Source organism: Tiliqua scincoides, chromosome 6 (genome assembly GCF_035046505.1).
Source record: "Tiliqua scincoides isolate rTilSci1 chromosome 6, rTilSci1.hap2, whole genome shotgun sequence".
Classification (NCBI taxonomy): Eukaryota; Metazoa; Chordata; class Lepidosauria; order Squamata; family Scincidae; genus Tiliqua; species Tiliqua scincoides.
In genome coordinates this window covers 27,278,772-27,296,662 of record NC_089826.1, presented here as the reverse complement: position 1 = coordinate 27,296,662, position 17,891 = coordinate 27,278,772, and the positions used below count along the sequence as shown (strand labels likewise).

At 43.2% G+C, this 17,891-nt stretch overlaps 1 protein-coding gene across 1 annotated transcript in view; it reads left to right on the top strand.

Annotated features, from left to right (window-relative positions):
• LOC136655607 (bifunctional heparan sulfate N-deacetylase/N-sulfotransferase 4) overlaps positions 1 to 17,891 on the top strand; it is a 138,527-nt gene that overhangs the window by 71,509 nt on the left and 49,127 nt on the right. The gene's annotated exons all lie outside the window — the stretch shown is intronic.

Genomic DNA, 17,891 nt, shown 5'->3' with positions numbered 1-17,891 from the left:
TTGTTTGCAGCAGGAATTTGCAAGATAAAAAAGGTATTTGCAATTTGCTAGCTAAAAAAGCATTGGAAGCAACATTTGGAAACTATAAAAAGACCGGGTTCCATTTTTCAACTGTTTTCACTTTTCACCCTTGCTCTGGTCCCGAACCTGTCAAATGAGCGGGGGATGCCCATATAGAAAGTGGGGGTCGGTATGACCCAGAATTCTCATTTCCATCCAAAGCTCAAATAAAATGTTTTATCTAAGATGAATATTGGGCACATTATCAGGAATAATTTCACTCAGAAAAATCAGTTGCACGGAACACAGTATTATCCTTTCAAAACTCTATGCGCATGGCATGCCTCCTTATCTGATGGGGTGATGAGAGGGATGACTTCGCACCAGTGGGGGTCGCCATAGCTGTGATCATGGGTTTATGGCTTGCCCTATCAAATTCAGATATGGAGGAGGTTATGGATGCACCTGGATCTTCCTCAACTTGGAGCTGTGGTTGGGCTTCTCTGGGCAGTCTGCCCTACTCCAGCACTGGCTGTCATCTTCACCTCCCCATCTCATCCTTGTCTACTCTGCTAACTTTTATTTTCATCCAATTCTTAACTCTCCTATGCTTACAATTTTCATCTTATATACAACTTAGATGGTTCTTCCTGAGGAGGGCCTGTCAATGGCTCAAGCATTTCATGTATGTTGGTTGGAAAAATTGGGTGAATCAGATGAATCTTTAACCATTTCTGCCCAACACTGCATATACACAACAGGGATCAAACGTGTACACCTGTGGACTGGGCAAAAATGGGTTAATCCAATCTATACATCAAGCAATATTGGATAATCTACTCTTCCAAAGGGCTAGTAGAGTTCCTATACTACTGACTCAACTGAGCCAACAAACTAAGGCCAGTTATACTGCTTCTCAATGCAAAGAATCTCTTTTTATTGGTCTGTCTGTTTAGTTCTGCAGTATCAAACTTGTTGGCTTCCCAACTCAAAACTTAATTTCAAGCTGCTTTAGTTTTCTATCCTCCTTCTGACTAGTAGCTTTTGTAATTTCCTCTCAGGCAGTGATTGCAAGTGATCTCAGACATCTCCTTGTAACCTGTTTTCTCATTCCTGGTTGATTTAAGGCCCAATATTGTGCATTTATTCTCAGAGGAAAGTCCCCTTCCATGGGGACTTACACTTAGAGAAGTGTGAGAGTAAGTCCCACTTCAGCGTCAATGTTTGAAAAGTGCAGTAGGCCTACTTTGGAGCAGTTGTGTAGCTGGGGGGGGGGGGCAAAATGGTAAGTTCTGCAGGTGCCTCAACATGCTGTGTTAGTGGCCCCTCCTCTATCTGTTGGGAACCATTCCTTGTTGCAACAGCAGTGTGCAGAAGAAGCCATTTGTTTTAGCAAGCACCTGCATGTTACTGTATCTGCCTGGAATGGCTCAGATAGCGGGTGAGAGGGGTGGCTTACATGGCACATTGCGACACCTGCAGCACTTATCATTTTGTCCCCCTCTAGCTACGCTACTGCTTTGGAGGTCTATGAGTCTGATCAGGAATCACACCTCTATGCTTATATGTTCCTTCCTCCCTCACCTCCAAACTTTGGGATGTGTGAGAAAATTGAATGATTATTGAGGCCTACTTTTTTTTTTTTTCCTAACCAAGCATAGTAAATCACTTGATGTTTATTCTTGGCTTTCTAGAGCACTTTCAGTTGCTTGGCTGGTTTCTGCACACTTAGGGATTGTGTCTTATGTCCCACAAAACAACCCAACTGCAAGCAGTCCAGACTAACCTCAGCTAGTGACTTTATTTTAAAGTGCAAGACATACCATTGGGATAGATAAAAATTTAGCTCCTTTAAAAAAAAGAAAAGTAGGTCATCTTTTTTTATTATTTCCTAAAAATGGATTGAGGAAGCCAGTTTTAGACACCTAGGTATTAAAATGATGATTTCTAGATCTCAAGAGTAAAGTATGGTTTGACTTCAAAGAAATTTAGATTTAGATATATGGAGGCCTTTTACTGAAGCATTTTTTATGTATAATATGACCTATACTTCAGTGTAAAAAGCACTGCCCTTTGTTCACCATGCTTTTATTATTTAGAAGGTATTTCCATCTTTGCATTTGCTTATCAGTCCCTACACTGTGATTAAAAACTGTTCTTTCCTTGACCATGCTTTGCTTCACTTTAATCTTTTCCCCATGTACCTCCATTTCCTGCTTAAGCTCCTTACGATTTCCCTGAACTGCTGTTTGTTAACATTTAGGAAGGTCTGAACTCTGAAACTAAATATTTCATTTATTTTATGTAGTAGCATATGGAAGGCATTGACGTACCCACACCATTTCAAACAGTGCACTCCTGCCATACATACTATCATGGGAATTGTGAAACAGTATAGCACAGTGGTTCTCAAACTGGTGGGTCGCGACTCACCAGCCAGGAAAGCACTCATCCCTGGTCCCCTTAAGGGGAGGGATGGAGGATGGCAGCAACGTGATCTCCAGGATTGCACTGCTGCCGGGATCAGAGGGGGGCTATTTATAACCCTGCAAGCGCTGGCCTCCAGGGCTGCAGGGACACTGGTTTCTGATTGCACTTTTTAGCTGTTAACAGGCTTGGAGAGACCTGCAGAGGCATCCACAAGACTCACCGCATCCTTTGGATGCTGGCACTTGTAGCTGTGAGTATAAACAATCTCCCTCTCACCCCAGCAGTGGTGCAATCCTGGGGATCACGTCACTGCCACCTCCCACCCTGCAAAAACATACTGCAGTCCCAAAGTCTGAGTAGGACTTTGGGAACTGCTAGTATAGCAGCAGCCTCTCAAGTGGCTGTTTACCCAAGAATTGGATAATGCATTTTTTTTTCTGATGTGCTGCTTTGCTTTATGCAGGTGTTGTATTTTTAAGGGGGAAGGGTTTAAAAAAATATCTTTGACCACCTACGGTCTCATTCTACATCTCTTACAGCCCAATGATCAGCTGGTGGAACAAGCTCTCCATCAGCGGAGGCAGCATTACTGCTGTCACAAAAAGCCTCTCTACCAATACATGAAGCAGGAAGCAGGAAGCTGGAATTTTTATTATTTCTTAATAATAAAATAATAATAAAAATAAAAATAAAAATAAAAAGCAGGAAGTGATGACATTAAGCAGATGATGGCCAAAAGTACTGTAACCGCTTTGTTCTCATTTAGGAACTCATTTGCTGCAAATGAGGAAGAGAAAATGTGCAAATCTTGGTCAATTTTTCAAGATATGGGTCAGCCCAATTACCATGCCGGCCCCCCATTCGACAGCACTGCTTTTGCCGAGGCATCATTGTGCAGCTCAGCAGCGGACAAGTGCTCTGCAAAGTGACACCTCAGCAGAAGTGGAGCTGCTTAAAGGACAGTGGATGTGATAAATTAGCCTCTCCCAACACCTTGGCAGGGTCTTCCTCTCTCACCCCTCTTGGTCTGGCCCTTCCCACTTAGTGTTTGGATCTTCCGAAGTGCCTTCTGGGACCTCCTTCCATCTCTCCCTCCCAGAGCCTTAGCAAAAGTGGTGTTGCTTAATGGGTGGCACTGAGAGAGCCCAATTATAAGAGCTTCTGCAGGCTGTATCCGGTCTGTGGGCTTTATGTCTAACACCTCTTACCTAGACAGTGCCTTCTAAAATATGCAGCAACCAAAGATGAAAAGAGTAACTGCTGACTTTTTTTTTGTTTTTTTTGCAAAGTCCAAGCTTAGCTGTCCACAAAACAAAACTTTATATTTATACATTATCTGGACAAGAATTACCTTATCTAATGTTGTTTTGAATTGCACAGTACTGAACAACAGTGCATTAACAAGAGAGATAGTATAAACAGCTTTACCCACTCTATAAATGTAGAGCAATTATTCAGTCATTCCGTGCACAGATGAAAATAATGTTGTACGAACTAGCATGGTAAAGTCTACTGGGTATTATGCAGGGCTCGATGCTGATCGCTCATACCTTTTCTTGCAAGTTCTGTTGAATAAAATAATGTTCTTCACCATGAGGTGTACTTGAAATTGACAGCCAAATATAATGGGCCAATGATAATACACTTCTCAGTAGTTTGTCTGTCAAACTTTAATACACACAGGCTGGTTAATGAGATTTCCTTGTACTTGTATGTCAATCTCAACTGGTCTTTGAGTCAAAAACATGGTGCAATGCATTATAGATAAGTTCTTGATGATGGGTAATGGAACAAATAGAAGTCTGGCATGAAGAAGCTTTAAATCGCACAATTAAACATTGGCGTAATGAGGTAGGGGAAGCAGAAAGTTTTCTCCTTCCTTGCTCTTCCTTATGTCAGGCCTAAGAACTATCCTAAACCATAGGAACAGTCCAAAAGCTTTTAAGCCTATGGTTGCCTCTTATGTTGTTCTGAAGTTCTGTGTGAGGGTAGCTGCACAGCCATTTAGGAAGTAAACCAGGTCAGACATGTTCCTTCACAGTTCAGCTTCCTACAGATTTTTAGAGTGGTCCTGGTAGAGGCCACACTACATGTTTTTAGACTAGTAGCCATATTATTGGTGGGAAAATGCTCCAGTTCTTAAAAGAATAATCAATAATAAGACTGTTTATGGCTGTCCAATCTGGCATAAGGCCTTGAATCATTCAACTGAGAGCATACAGGCCTCCTTCCTGTGGAGGATCTTGGGTTTTCCCAGATGTGTTCCATATTCTGCTATGTGTCTTGAAGCTTCTGGCTGATCCAGTACTGCCTGTGGAGGTTGCGGATTTACTCTCCAAGCTTAAATCGATAGGACTAGACACAGTGAGCCTGGGTATGATTGGTTTAAGCGAAGCCTACAGGACTATCAAGGAACGATTGCTCGATATTGAGCGTCAAGAGCTACTCTGTGCAGCTAACACCATTTGCTCCCCTCTCCATCTGCACATCCCAGTCAGCTTTGGGAAGCCGGCTTCTTTCCTTTATCATCTGCAGTGCCCACAGGCTCACAGAGCATTCTCCCTTGCGAGATACAATGCCTTTCCATCAGCTCTGCTAGCGGGCAGGTTTTGTGGCATTCCCTACTCAGAAAGAAGATGTACCTGTGACAGGAATTGTGTGGAGACATTACATCATATATTTTTTTACTGCCCACTCCATGATACCCTTCGTAAGATCTATCTGGCTCCACTGCTGAACAAAATGCAGGGCTGGGAGGATTCATTTAAATTACAAACTCTTCTTTCCATAGAGGAAACTGACTCTCTTGACAAGGTTGCCAACTTTGTTTCTGGGATTCTGGCAGGACGGAATTCTGGGTCTTCCACTATATTATGGTGAATGGGGGGAGGGGGTATTGGATGATTACGAGTGTTTTATTTTATTGTGTGTGTGTTCTGAATGTTTAATGTTTGGTTGTTGTTTTGTATTTCCATTATCTATGTCAATAAAGGTCTTATGTATGTATGTATAATAAGACTGGCTGCTGAATGAGGCTCAGCCAAGCCACAGCTCCCCAAAATGCAACTTCAGATGGACACAGCCCCCAAGGTCTTGCACATGGGGAGGCTGGGCAAAGGCAATCTGTGCACAACTGGCATTGTGTGGGATTGTGTAACAGTTGTAGTTGCCACAGTTTCCTCTTCTATATAAATTGCAACAGATAAAGGAGTTCTGTCCTCCCTTACATTTGGTCTTTCCTCTTAAAAAAGAAATTCTAAAAATAAAATGGTGGCCATGTTACAAGTACAACCCACTTGTGGGTTCCACCTCACCATCTGAATACAGATGGCCTAGACCACCACTCCCTCTTCTGAGAGAGGGACAAAGCAGTCATTTCACTGCCACAAACTGTTTGGTGGATAGATGTATATTATATGCTTTGCCTCATAGTAGCATAGCCAGTTGCAGACCTACTGTAAGGTCCAATGGGGCAAAAGCTCCAGGCGCAAGGCACCAGGACCCTGCGGAAGCCTCTCTGAGGCTCCCGACAGGGGTTGAAACTGTGCTTCCGGTTTTCCGGAAGCACAGTTTAAAGTGTCGGGGAACCTCACAGAGGTTTCTCTTACACGTTCCTGGATCGTGCGAAGTTTCATGAGCCTCAGGTGAGTGAGAGGGGCGGATTTATGTGTGGGGGCAGCTGTAGTCCGCAGGGGGGCGCCATCACAGACCTTTGCCCTGGGCACCCGGCTGGGGAGGTCCACTGCTGAGCATGGCAGCAATTTCTTTCTGCTCATGGGAAATTCAGAGGAGTTTCCTATGTGAGTTTTTAAAACTATAATAAAGCTATTAACAAAGAACTTAAGCAAAAATTTGTTGGTGTTGCCAAGGTTGGGTAACTTGTAAGTGGAATCCCTAGCAACATTTCTCACACAAAATATTTCATCTTTCACTAAAAACCTGGATGTTTATAGCCTGAGAATACTTATCCACTCACGGACATACATATGCAATATTGGCTATCTGTACTGACTCTGAAAGAGAAATGGAAAGTTATTTTCACTGGAGGAAAATGTTACACATTGGATAAGGGAGATGGAAATGCAGAAGAAGCCAAAAACCAAAGAAACATGATTAATTATATATATAATTTATATAATATATAAAGAGAGAGAGAGAGAGAGAGAGAGAGAGAGCCAAATATCTAGTGGCAGGTTTGCAGTTTAATATATAAGTTTCATGTTAACTGCATCCATTTATTACCTCAACACACACAGTAGATATAGATGTATATGCTAGTAACTCGCAGTGGCAATCTAGAAATCATTCAATTTGTGCCACAGTAATATGGTAATCATATAATTGGTGTTTTGTTGAGACAGATATTGAATAATGCCATGGTTATCCAGAGCTCTAACAATATGAAATGTATTCAATAAATAATAATATATTAAGAGTAAAGAAGCAGGCAAACCTGGAGCTGTGTGCACTGGTGATGGCATGCATTATTCCTGAGGGATAACATTCATGTAGATGATTTAACTGACTGAATTACACTTGGCATGAATAGAGACCCCCAGAGCAATATTTCCTGAGACACTGTCAGAGCTCAATTCCATTATCTGTCACTGGAGGATAGTGTGTTCCGCAGTTACAAAAAGTATTGATCCAATAGATTTCCTTGCAAAGTACACATAATGCAACAGGTCAGTGGGCAATTATCTTTAAGCAAATACATTGACCAAGTCTGGGACAGCACCCAGTGGAGTTTGAAAGCTGTGGTTCTGTTCAGCGAACAAGAATACCTGTCGAGTTCACTCTCCAGCATGAACCCGAAAATTACTGGGTGTGATGATTTAGAATACAGGTTTTCAAAGCTCAAAGTAATGCCTTGATTTATGGTTGTGTCTTAAGAGAATTTTGAAGAATCAGCAGTGCAAAATATAAATAAAAGGGGACCAAGTGAACTATCTATTCTTTCGAAATGACTATTACAACCAGTTAAACTCTGCATGACATCCCAAATGGCGTGTAAATAAAATGCTGCCTACATGAAAATCACTGCCTCTTTCAAACTTCTTCGCCATTATCCAGTAGAAACTTTGTGTTTCATTGAAATTATCAGCTCTGTTCTCACTGTAATCCTCATGGCAGTTAAGCCTGTGGTATTTAAGCCAATTATCAGCACAATCTTATCCACCACCAGCCCATGCCAATGCAGTGGGGCCAGCAATGCGCATGGGGCCCCAGAGGGGGATAGGATATGATGTGCACAGCTGCTGCCATTCTGGTCGCACATTCTGGCCTCCATCCTCCCACTCTCAGAGCAGATGGAACAGCTCAGCTCAGCTTGTCAGCTGCTTCAAGGTCGCACGATGCCGGTGGCCTCGAACTGGCGACCTTTGGATGTTATCTTCAGGCAAATGGAGGCTCAACCCTCTAGACCAGACCTCCTGCCCTACCCTAATAAAGGGTAGATGTCTGCTTACCATATCTTACTTTATTATACTTCGCATATAACCACTGAGTAAACTGGTTCTCTGTATTGTCATGCCATGTGGAAAAGGGAATCTTACCAAGCTTTGCTTCCCTTGATTTCTGATCAGGTTTTAAAAAACGTGATCTTCCTCACTGCTTGGCAGGATCATAATGATATCTGGGTTATCAAAATGTGGTATTATGCAGATTGTGGTAAGTTGTATGGACTGATCTGTTTGGGCATGAGAAAGATAAGGTTAAGCGCATTTAATTAAATTCCATTGATTTAGCTGATGTGTGCGCTTAAGACTCTCCTTGTGAAACTTTGACTGGATTGTGTCCTATCTTAGTGACTAAGGGCCCAATCCTATTCAACTTTCCAGCACTGATTCAGTTGCAATGCATCCTGAGGTAAGGGAAGATCTGTGACTTCCTCCCCACTGCAGAATGCAGCACACACCTCCTTGGCACAGTTTGCATCAATGCTAGAAAGTTCAGAAAGATCTGGCCCCTACTAAGCGATCTCCAAAGTAACAGGATGAATGTAGGTTATTTAAATTGGTGTTTATGGATTATTTAGAGTCCAATCTCTGCAACACAGGCACTCAGAAGTATTAGAATTTAAGCTGATTTAGGCCTATTGAGTTATTTGACTTGAGTTGTGGATTGGACTAGATGTGCCAAGCTGAAGACACCTTTCTGGTTAAGCACAAAGCTTCTCATTTCAGAAGCTCTATATGAGCCAAGAGGGCTGCTTGTGAATATTCAGCTCAATGCACCAATGCATTATTTGCATGGCACATTATACTATTGGCAGGGCATTTACCAAGGATATAAAAGGGGAGAATTTTCCCAGTTGTAGCCCTACCTCTATAGGTCTAATAGGCTCCAAAAAAGCTCAGAATACAAAGGGCACAATCCTAACCAACTTTCCAGCACTGGCATAGCTTTGCCAGTGGGGCATGTGCTGCATCCTGCAGTTGGGGGGCAGTCATGGATGCCTCTTCAAGGTAAGGTTTGTTCCCTTACCTCGGAGTTGCATTGCCCTTATGTCAATGCTGGAAAATTGGTTAGGATTGCAACCAAAGTTTCAGGATTGCAACCAGAGCATCATGAAAAGCTGACCCTATCAGTTCAAGGTAGCTGCAGTGGCAAGGGGCTGGCAAGGGGCTGGCTAGAACCACAGCACCTGCTTTAGAGTTGGCATTGGGTCCCTAACTCTGATGCAAGGCTCAACAGAGGCCACTGTGCTCATAGGCTAGGACAGAGATCCTTGCATCTAATTGTGAGCATGTGCTAAACCTCCCTGATAAATTTGACTGGTGCTTATGAAATGTGTTTGGCACTTTTGAGTGTTATGGGTAGTCATGGGTCAAGGGTCATGCCATTGTCATTGTGCCCCCCCCCCCAATTTCCTCTGCAATTGATTTTTAAGCTAAATTTCAATATCTACATTTTTTTCCTGTTAGCAGGAAAGGGCAAATTAAATATGGTGCAGGGTATATAAGAAAACTTTACACCTGTGCTACTCCTGTGCAATTTCATGTTTAAAATGGATCTTGATGCTCAACATTCAGCATTAGTATTCTATGCAGTTCTTTCCTGGGCCATGAATCCATGCTTGCTAATGCTCCAGGCATAGGAGATCTGGTTTAAATGAGTCACTGGCCATGAGGAGCATTGGTTGTTTGATGTGGTTTCATGCATAATATCATCCCAAAAATTTGGCTTAACACATTCACTACTTTTCAAGTGGCTCATTTTGAGGAGTTCTTTTTCTTGGCTTAGAGAAAACTTCACTATGATGATAATGTTTGAGAACCATCAAACTTGCTAAAACCATTTATCTGACCCCATGAGGCTGTTGCAATGTTGTTGTGACTTTTGTGAAATTAGAATTAAACTTTTCAACAGTGCTTCAAGGAAGCGTAACTGTCAGGCCTTTGGTATCTCTTGGGCCTTGATTGTTGTTAGCCAGGATGTGGCAGAGGCGCCTTGATGTCTGGGCCTGGAATAATGTAAACAAAGGTAACTGCAGCACTACTGATGTAATTAAATGCACCTGTGTAAGGTGGGAGCCATGTGACTCAGGGAGATGTGATGTGAGTCACATAGCCCATGGTGGAATGGTGCAGTGCATCACTGGGCAGCCAATCAGAGAGGGTCACAAGACTGCCATGAGACTATGAGGTTGCCCTGTTCTGATTGGCTGGCTCTGATATAAAAGGTGCCTGGTGCAGACACCAAGTGTGGGTTGATGGTGGTGGATGTTCTTAGATGAAGTGCTGCTGGTTTGGTTTCTGACTCGGACCGCTTATCATGACTGTGCCTTACTGTATCCCTGACTTCTGGACCGTTTGACTGACTACTTTTCTGCCTGCTCCCTACTAATACATGCTTCTCCACTCAACAAGCCTGTGTCTGTGGGTTTATTTGGGACCGGTTGCTACTCCACTACGCTCTCACTCCACTCTGCTACCGGCAAGGCAAGGGCCATCCTCCTCTGCCAGCCCGACAGTAACAATTTATTCTAGTGATTTAGTATTCTGTAATTTACTATTTGATATAATGGCAAGCAAAGCATGAAACTAAGTAGCTATCAATTTTTTTAAAACGCCAGCTAGAAGTGTTTTATGCATACCATCTAAGACCATGCACTACTGACACACAATAGCAACGGTATTGCTTGGCTATTCATGGTTCTCTCGCTTATGCATATTATCATATGGAATCAAACAGTAGCAGTGACAAGGTGCACAGCCCAATCCTAAGCCTCTCAGCACCCACGGCTCCATCGGTAACAAAATGGTGATGGCCGGATCCAATAGGTACCAGGCTAGCGCCAGGAGTCTCCTTGGAGTAAGAGAGCGTTTGCTCCCTTACCCTAGATAACACAGTCATGATGTCAATGGGTCCCCTTTGATATGCACCTGCTTTTGAGCGGACGAAGACATGAGGAGGGTTGTGCCAGGCTGCCAGGGCTGGGAGGGAGGTTAGGATTTGGTGGCAGAGCCTGACCCCATCTCTGGCCCCTTCCTGGACCAATCCTCCCCTCCCTCCACCCCATTATGCCCCGCCTCCCCACAAAAAAATACTCACCACCAGCAGGTGTTGCAGGACTGCTGGCCGGCGGTGTGGCACTGAGGCACAGTGGTGAGGCTTGGCACCAACTGGCACTGGCCCAGCACTGGCAGCCCCTTCTCTCCGGGTGCCACAAATGCGCTTTACGGCATGTTCACGACACCCAGTTCCAGCGCTGAGTCAAAGATCCCGTATCCACAAATTCAGTCATTTGTGGATTATGTCTGTGGGGTCCTCCCAAGTGCCCCCTTCAGAGGCAAGGGGAGTTTGGCTCCCCTTGCCTCCAGAGGACCTTCTGACCCTAGCAGAGGCCACAGATGTCCTAGAACCAGAGGGGTTCCCCAGGCCTCCCAATGCCTTATAAGGCATTAAAAACATAACTTCCACTTTTATGGAGAAACCTGATGTTGTTTCAGCTCTAGGGCTCAGTCTGATGTGGGGGTACGCCTGTAGTTGTATATGCATGTGGTCAGTGGCGTTGCTAGGGGGGTGCGGACCGCACCAGGTGACGCACCCTGGGGGTGATAAGTTAAAATCATGCCTTTACGAGCTACCGCGTCATGCCATACACCGCTGGATGCAGAATGGCCAGTGGAGTGCAATGCAGAAAGCCCCGTTGAGATAGCTCCTTTCCGTCAAAAGTTATGGCCAAAAAACCGGAAGGAAAAAGTGCATGGAGCCCTATGGAAAGTGAAAGTGAGCCGTATCGGGCGTTTACTCGTGAGTAGGCATACTTGCCATAGTCCATCGGAAAGGGATGGCTGAGAGGACTCCAATGACACCAGAGTGGTCCTGATCCAATGAGTGCAGCCTCCCCAAAACACCTGAGAAGCAGGTTCCCCCTCCCAGCTGCGAGTGTGTTCAGCTCTATGGGAAGGGAAACCACGTGGCCATGTTTACTCATGAGTAGGCAACCTTGCTTTGCTCCATCCAAAAGGGCAGACTGAGAGGACTCCAACGTCAGAATGGTCCTGATCCAATGAATGCAGCCCCAAAAACACCTGAGGAGGAGGTCCCTCCCCCCCAGCTGTAAGTGTATGGAGCCCTATGGGAAGCAAAGCAGCCTCAAGTAGCATTTACTTGCGAGTAAGCAGATGTGCCTTGGCTGGTGGTCAGGGCAGTCAAAGAATGTGAGGACACCAGAATGGTCCCGATGTGATGGAACTGGAGTGCAACAAAAGCCCCACTAGAAAGGACCAACAACGAGGCTTGAACTGGTAAGGGGAAAGTTTTCTATTTTGCACTTGCAAAGTTTCCCTCACAGCCCAATCCTACCCACACTTTCCTGGGAGTAAGCCCAACTGACTCTAATGGGACTTACTTCTGAGTAGACATGCATAGAATTGGGCTCTCAGACTTGTAAAGCCAGGTGGGTCTTTGTATTGATGTGCTTGAAATAGAAGGACTTTAAACTGGGCATTGGGGAGGGCTGGAAATCTCACATTCTTTTTGGGGGGTTGTTATTGCAGGCAGACTACAGAGAAAACTCACGTGGTGGAACAGGACTGGCTCCTCCTTATTTAATTATTTCTTTCATTTTAATTTAACTATTTATAATTATATTTTAATTTGCTTGATGATATCACTTCTGATATCATGGCCATGACATCAATTCCAATGGGTCCTGGACAGGTTGTCATTCTAAAAAGTGAGTCCCGGTGCTAAAAGTTTGAGAACTGCTGCAATAAGGTGTTAGTAAGTTGACATGGGTGTATGTGTACAAGTTTTCAAAATCACTAAAATCAGAATTTGGAGGAATAAGACCATCATGTTATATATCAATCAATGTATAATTTCGTGCAGAATGCAATGAAACAAACCACATTGAAATATCTGTGTTCTATCAAAAGGTACTGCCGAAAAACCAGTGGGGGCAGGGCAATGGTACATCACCATGCCCACCACCTGGGGTGTTGCTCCACCCACTGCATGGGGTGACCTGCAGGCCTCCCATACCGGGTGAGGCGAATCCTAGTGACGCCACTGCATGTGGTTGTGCAAAATGCAGATGGAAATTAAAAATAAAGTCCACTGAGAAAAAAGTCTACCTGTTAGAGGAGAATGTTTGTGTGCAGTATGAAGGCAGGGCATTGTATGTAAAGCTTTTTTTTCTAGACTCTGTCAGGATATCAAAACAGCATGTTAATAATCAAAGATCTTAACAAAGATGTCATTTTAGATCCTGGAGTCTGAGATGATAATGTCCATTTTGCTTTATTGATTTGCTCCATGTTTTCTGTGTATTCCACTTCCCAAGCATTTCGTCATCTCTCTTCACTAGTGTTTTAATTTCCTGCCGTTTTCCAGTGGCAAAAATCACTTGCCACTTTGGTTTCCCTCCTTATCTGTTCTCCGAAAGTCTGAACATGACTGCAGTTCATAGTTTGGAACTGAAAGATCAATCTTTATCCCTCACTGTGACTTCAGGGGTAACCTGGACACCAAGTGCATTCCCCTTCATTAAGTAAAACCCTTCATTAAGCACCCAGGTCTCTTTACAAATAAAATGTTATGTTGCAACACCTATACAAGAATATATTTCCCCTGTATAGGTTTAAATTCAGAGTCAGGCCTTTCCAGGCATTTACAGCCCAATCCTATCTGACTCTTTTTGGCGAGGCAGTGTTGCTTGGGTGGCATCCACTGCATCCCATGGGGGAGTTTGATTGGTGGAGATCTCCTCGCAACTGTTACCCTGCACATTCCTGATCTCGCCTGATCTTGGAAGCTAAGCAGGGTCAGGCCTGGTTAGTACTTGGATGGGAGACCGCTTGGGAATACCCGGTGCTGTAGGCTTATACCATAGTCTTTCGAGACTGAAGGTTGCCAACCATTTCAACCTCGAGGTAAGGGGACATTGGAATGCCCCAGCAGCTGTTCAGCAGGCAGATCAGGCCCAGGAATGAGGTTGGGATGCATTGTTGCTTCAATCCCACCTCCTCCCAGTCCTGATCGACCCTTTGCCCTGCCCCATCACTGCTCCGTTCCAACTCCTGCATGGGTTTACCTACTCCTGCAGGTCTCCATCAATCTGCTGGCAAAGAAAGGAAGGCTCCAGCCTTTCTGCTACCAGTGCATGCTTTACAGCTGCTTTACAGCTGCTTGCGTTGGCGGAACACACATTTTGCCAGCAGGGCAGCCCATTAGAATTGGACTGTTACAGCACAATTCTATGCATATCTACTCAGAAGTAAGTCCTTTGTGTTCCATGAAGGCTTAAAATCAGGAACATGTGAACAGAATTGTTCACCCATTCTGCCTACAGCAATGTAACAATTGCATGACCTTGAAATACAAAACAAAAAGGAACAGATTTACATAATTAACATTCTGTTTGAAGGATGCATTAACAAGAAAAGGCATTAATGTTTTAATTAAACATTACTTTGTTTAGAAATTTATCCCATAGGGAACATGGACATAATGTTGATTTGGTTAAAAATTTTCATCTCTTATAGAATTCCATTTGTAATTTTTGCCTTTTTTATTTAAGTAATATCATTTTTTGTTTATTTCCTGCTCTTGTGTGTGTATATGTTCGTATATATATGCACCCACATGCACCCACATGCACGCACAATTTTCAGACTGTAAGAATGGCAATCTAAAGTTTTGTTCATAGCACTCTGGAGCCTATTCTGCTGATTGTGTGCAGGTAGTCCCATCAGAAAATAAAAAATAAAAATAAATGTAGTAATCTGTTTGGGAGCAGGAGGAAACTCGATTTACTCCCCCCTCTCCCCAAAACTGCTGATTATATGACACGGACTGTGCTCATTGGAAATGAGGGCCACATATTTAAGATTAAGGTGAGAGGTTTTTTAAATTCTTTTTGCCGTTATGAGCAAGTAATTCCCGTTTTTTTAAAAAAAAGAAATTAAAAAGGCATTCAAAACAATGCAAATATTTTCTGAATTAGTAACTCATGTTCTTTTATTAAAGAAATTTGGAACTCAGTTTTCCCCTCTAAAGAGGCACTCAAAGAGTTAACAGAAAAATAAAAAGTCAATTAACAGTCATATAATGATATATTCAGAGTTGCACAAACTGAAGGTTACACATGTCCAGTCCAATCCTATGCATGTCTACTTGGAAGTAAATCCCATTTAATTCAATATGATTTATTTCCAGGTAATTGTGTACAGAATTGCAACCACAACGAGGTATTTCTGCCCCTTCTCACAATTGCCTCCACCAACACACTAGTTAGGCCGGGGGGGGGGCAGAATAAGTTTGGGCAATTGAGCCTTTTAACAATGAGGGTACATACCTTAGGACAGTGGTTCTCAAATGTTTTAGCACTAGGACCCACCTTTTAGAATGAAAATCTGTCAGGACCCACCGGAAATGATGTCATTGACTTGGAAGTGATGTCATGGCCGGAAGTGACATCATCAAGAAGGAAAATTTTTAGCACTTCTCATATGACAAAATCAAATTAATCAATAAAGTAAGTAAATTAAAAGTTTACAATAAGTATAGGTTTAAAAAAAAATATTTAAAATAAAGATGAACCCTCCTAACCCTCCCAAGCAGTTGCTGATCTGTTGTTTTTTTTTTATATTCTCCAAATATCCGAATGGCTGTAATCCTATCAGCTGCAATCTTATCCACACTTACCTGGAGTAATCCCCATTGACTATCATTGTTAAAAGCATATACATAGTAGCCTGTTAAAAGTACAGATCTGTAACCTTTCCCCAAATGCAATCACATACCATCAAGACTAGCTAGTAGCTAGTACTACTTGCGATGACAGGTTACAAATGCTCTCCATGAATGCCCTGCTAGATAAAAAATTTCCAGAAGGTAGGAGACTAGCAGGAAGGGGGCAGGTAGGATCTGAATCTTTCTCCCTGCTCGGCTAGTTTTTTTAACTTGCTGGGAGTTCTTTTTACATCAAAGAGGATTCAAAAATGAAATCACACCTACGAGCTGCCTGAAATGGTGAGGTCCATTCTGACAAAGCAAGATTCTACCTTTTCATTCTTTTCAACGTGAGACAAGGCCAGAAGCTGATTCAAATCTATTCAAAACAAATAAGAGAAGGAAGTAGCCAAGTTTTTGCCTAAAATATTCTAATCATCATACAGTTCCACCAAAGGCAAATCTGACATTAACTGGATTGCTTGTGCACCTGGAATTGTAGAGGAATAGTTTCCTTGAAACTTCAAGGACAGTTCTTCTCCATGCTTCACACATCTGGTTGAAAAGTGAGGGAATTTCCCCATGCTCCTTGACCAGCACTCTTCATTCACTCAAGCAGAGAAGTGGTGTGGCATATTTAAAGCACTCTTCGAGAGGGGACCATATATCACACGTGCTCAGTGTCCACAAGGTCTCACAGTATCTGTTTTCCAGTTCATCTCCTTTACTCCCTTGCTCCACAGACTATAAAGAACAGGCTCATAAATGTTTAACCGAGGAGACAAGCAATAAATACACCCCTAAATATTACCCCTGTGCATCTAAGAGCAGAGGGGTTATTTGTCCTGAAGTCATCCTTTAAGGCCGTCAAGTCTAGCTTCTTAATAAGCTAGAACAATTAATCAGGGGCAATATCGTAAGATGATACAGCTGCCGGAAAGCCAAGTGGCTGCATTCAGTTTCAGAAACTGTTGACAAAATTATATTTTTTAATAAACTGAAAAATATTAGTAGCCAGCTCGACTGTGAGCCATGACAAATTTCAGCTTATGTGTGTCCTTTATTGCTCTCAGTCTCAAATCATATTAGCTAAACAGTCAAAGCCCAACATTGCTAATCTACTCCTGTTGCTCTCACTGCACCAGTTTGAAAATCCATAGCCTGTGAAGATGCTTTTCGTTTTAATTAGCAGGTGCCTCCTAATGCCTGGCCAGATCATTTGCTTCCAAGGCCTTAAACCATTAGCAGCTTCAGGTGTCAGGCAAAGATCTGGGAAATCTGGTGCTTCTGATCAGAGGAGATCAGCATTTCTCAAACTGTGTGTCAGGACCCACTAGCTGGGTCATGAGCCAATTTCAGGTGAGCACCTAACTCAGGTGCTATTGAAAATACAGAGCTGAAAATCAGTGGCGTCACTAGGGTTTGTGTCACCTGGTGCGGGATGCCAGCACATCACCCCCCTCATGCAGTGGGTGGGGTAATACCCCAGGTGGTGGACATGGTGATGTACCATTGCTCTGCCCCCACTGGTTTTTTGGCTGTACCTTTTGATAGGACAAAGATAGAACACATTCTGCATGAAATTACGCATTGACTGATATATAACATGATGGTATTATTCTTCCAAATTATGATTTTAGTGATTTTGGTCACTAGTGGTGTCACACACACCCCCAAGGGTGTCAACTTACTAACACCTTATTGCAGCAGTTCTCAAACATTTAGCACTGGGACCCACTTTTTAGAATGACAGTCTGTCCAAGACCCACCAGAAGTGATGTCATGGTGGAAGAAACATCATCAGGCAAATTAAAATAAATAAGTATAAATAATTAAAGTAAAACAAATAATTAAATAAGCAGAAGCCAGCCCTGTTCCACCAACTGTTCCATTTCCTCTGTAGCCTGCCTGCAATAACACCCCCCCCCCTCCAAAACCAGTAAGGTTTTCAGCCTTACCCAGTGCCCAGTTCAATTTAAGAACTTCTGTTTAAACCAGATAACTGTCAGGATCCACCTGGCTTTGCAAGTCTCAAAAATGTTCACCTTATCAGCTGCAGCCTCTGTTTTGATCCTTTTTAGTGGGGGTGGGGGAGGCTGCCTTCTGGAGCACTTGTTTAGCTCCAGGTACATCATAGAATCAGGACCATTCTGGTAGCCTTGCATTCTCCTTCACCTGATCTTCCACACCAGCCAAGGCATGTTTGCTTACTTAACTGTGAGTCGACTAAACCTGACCATGAGGCTTAGTTTCACTTTCCATAGGGCTCAATACAT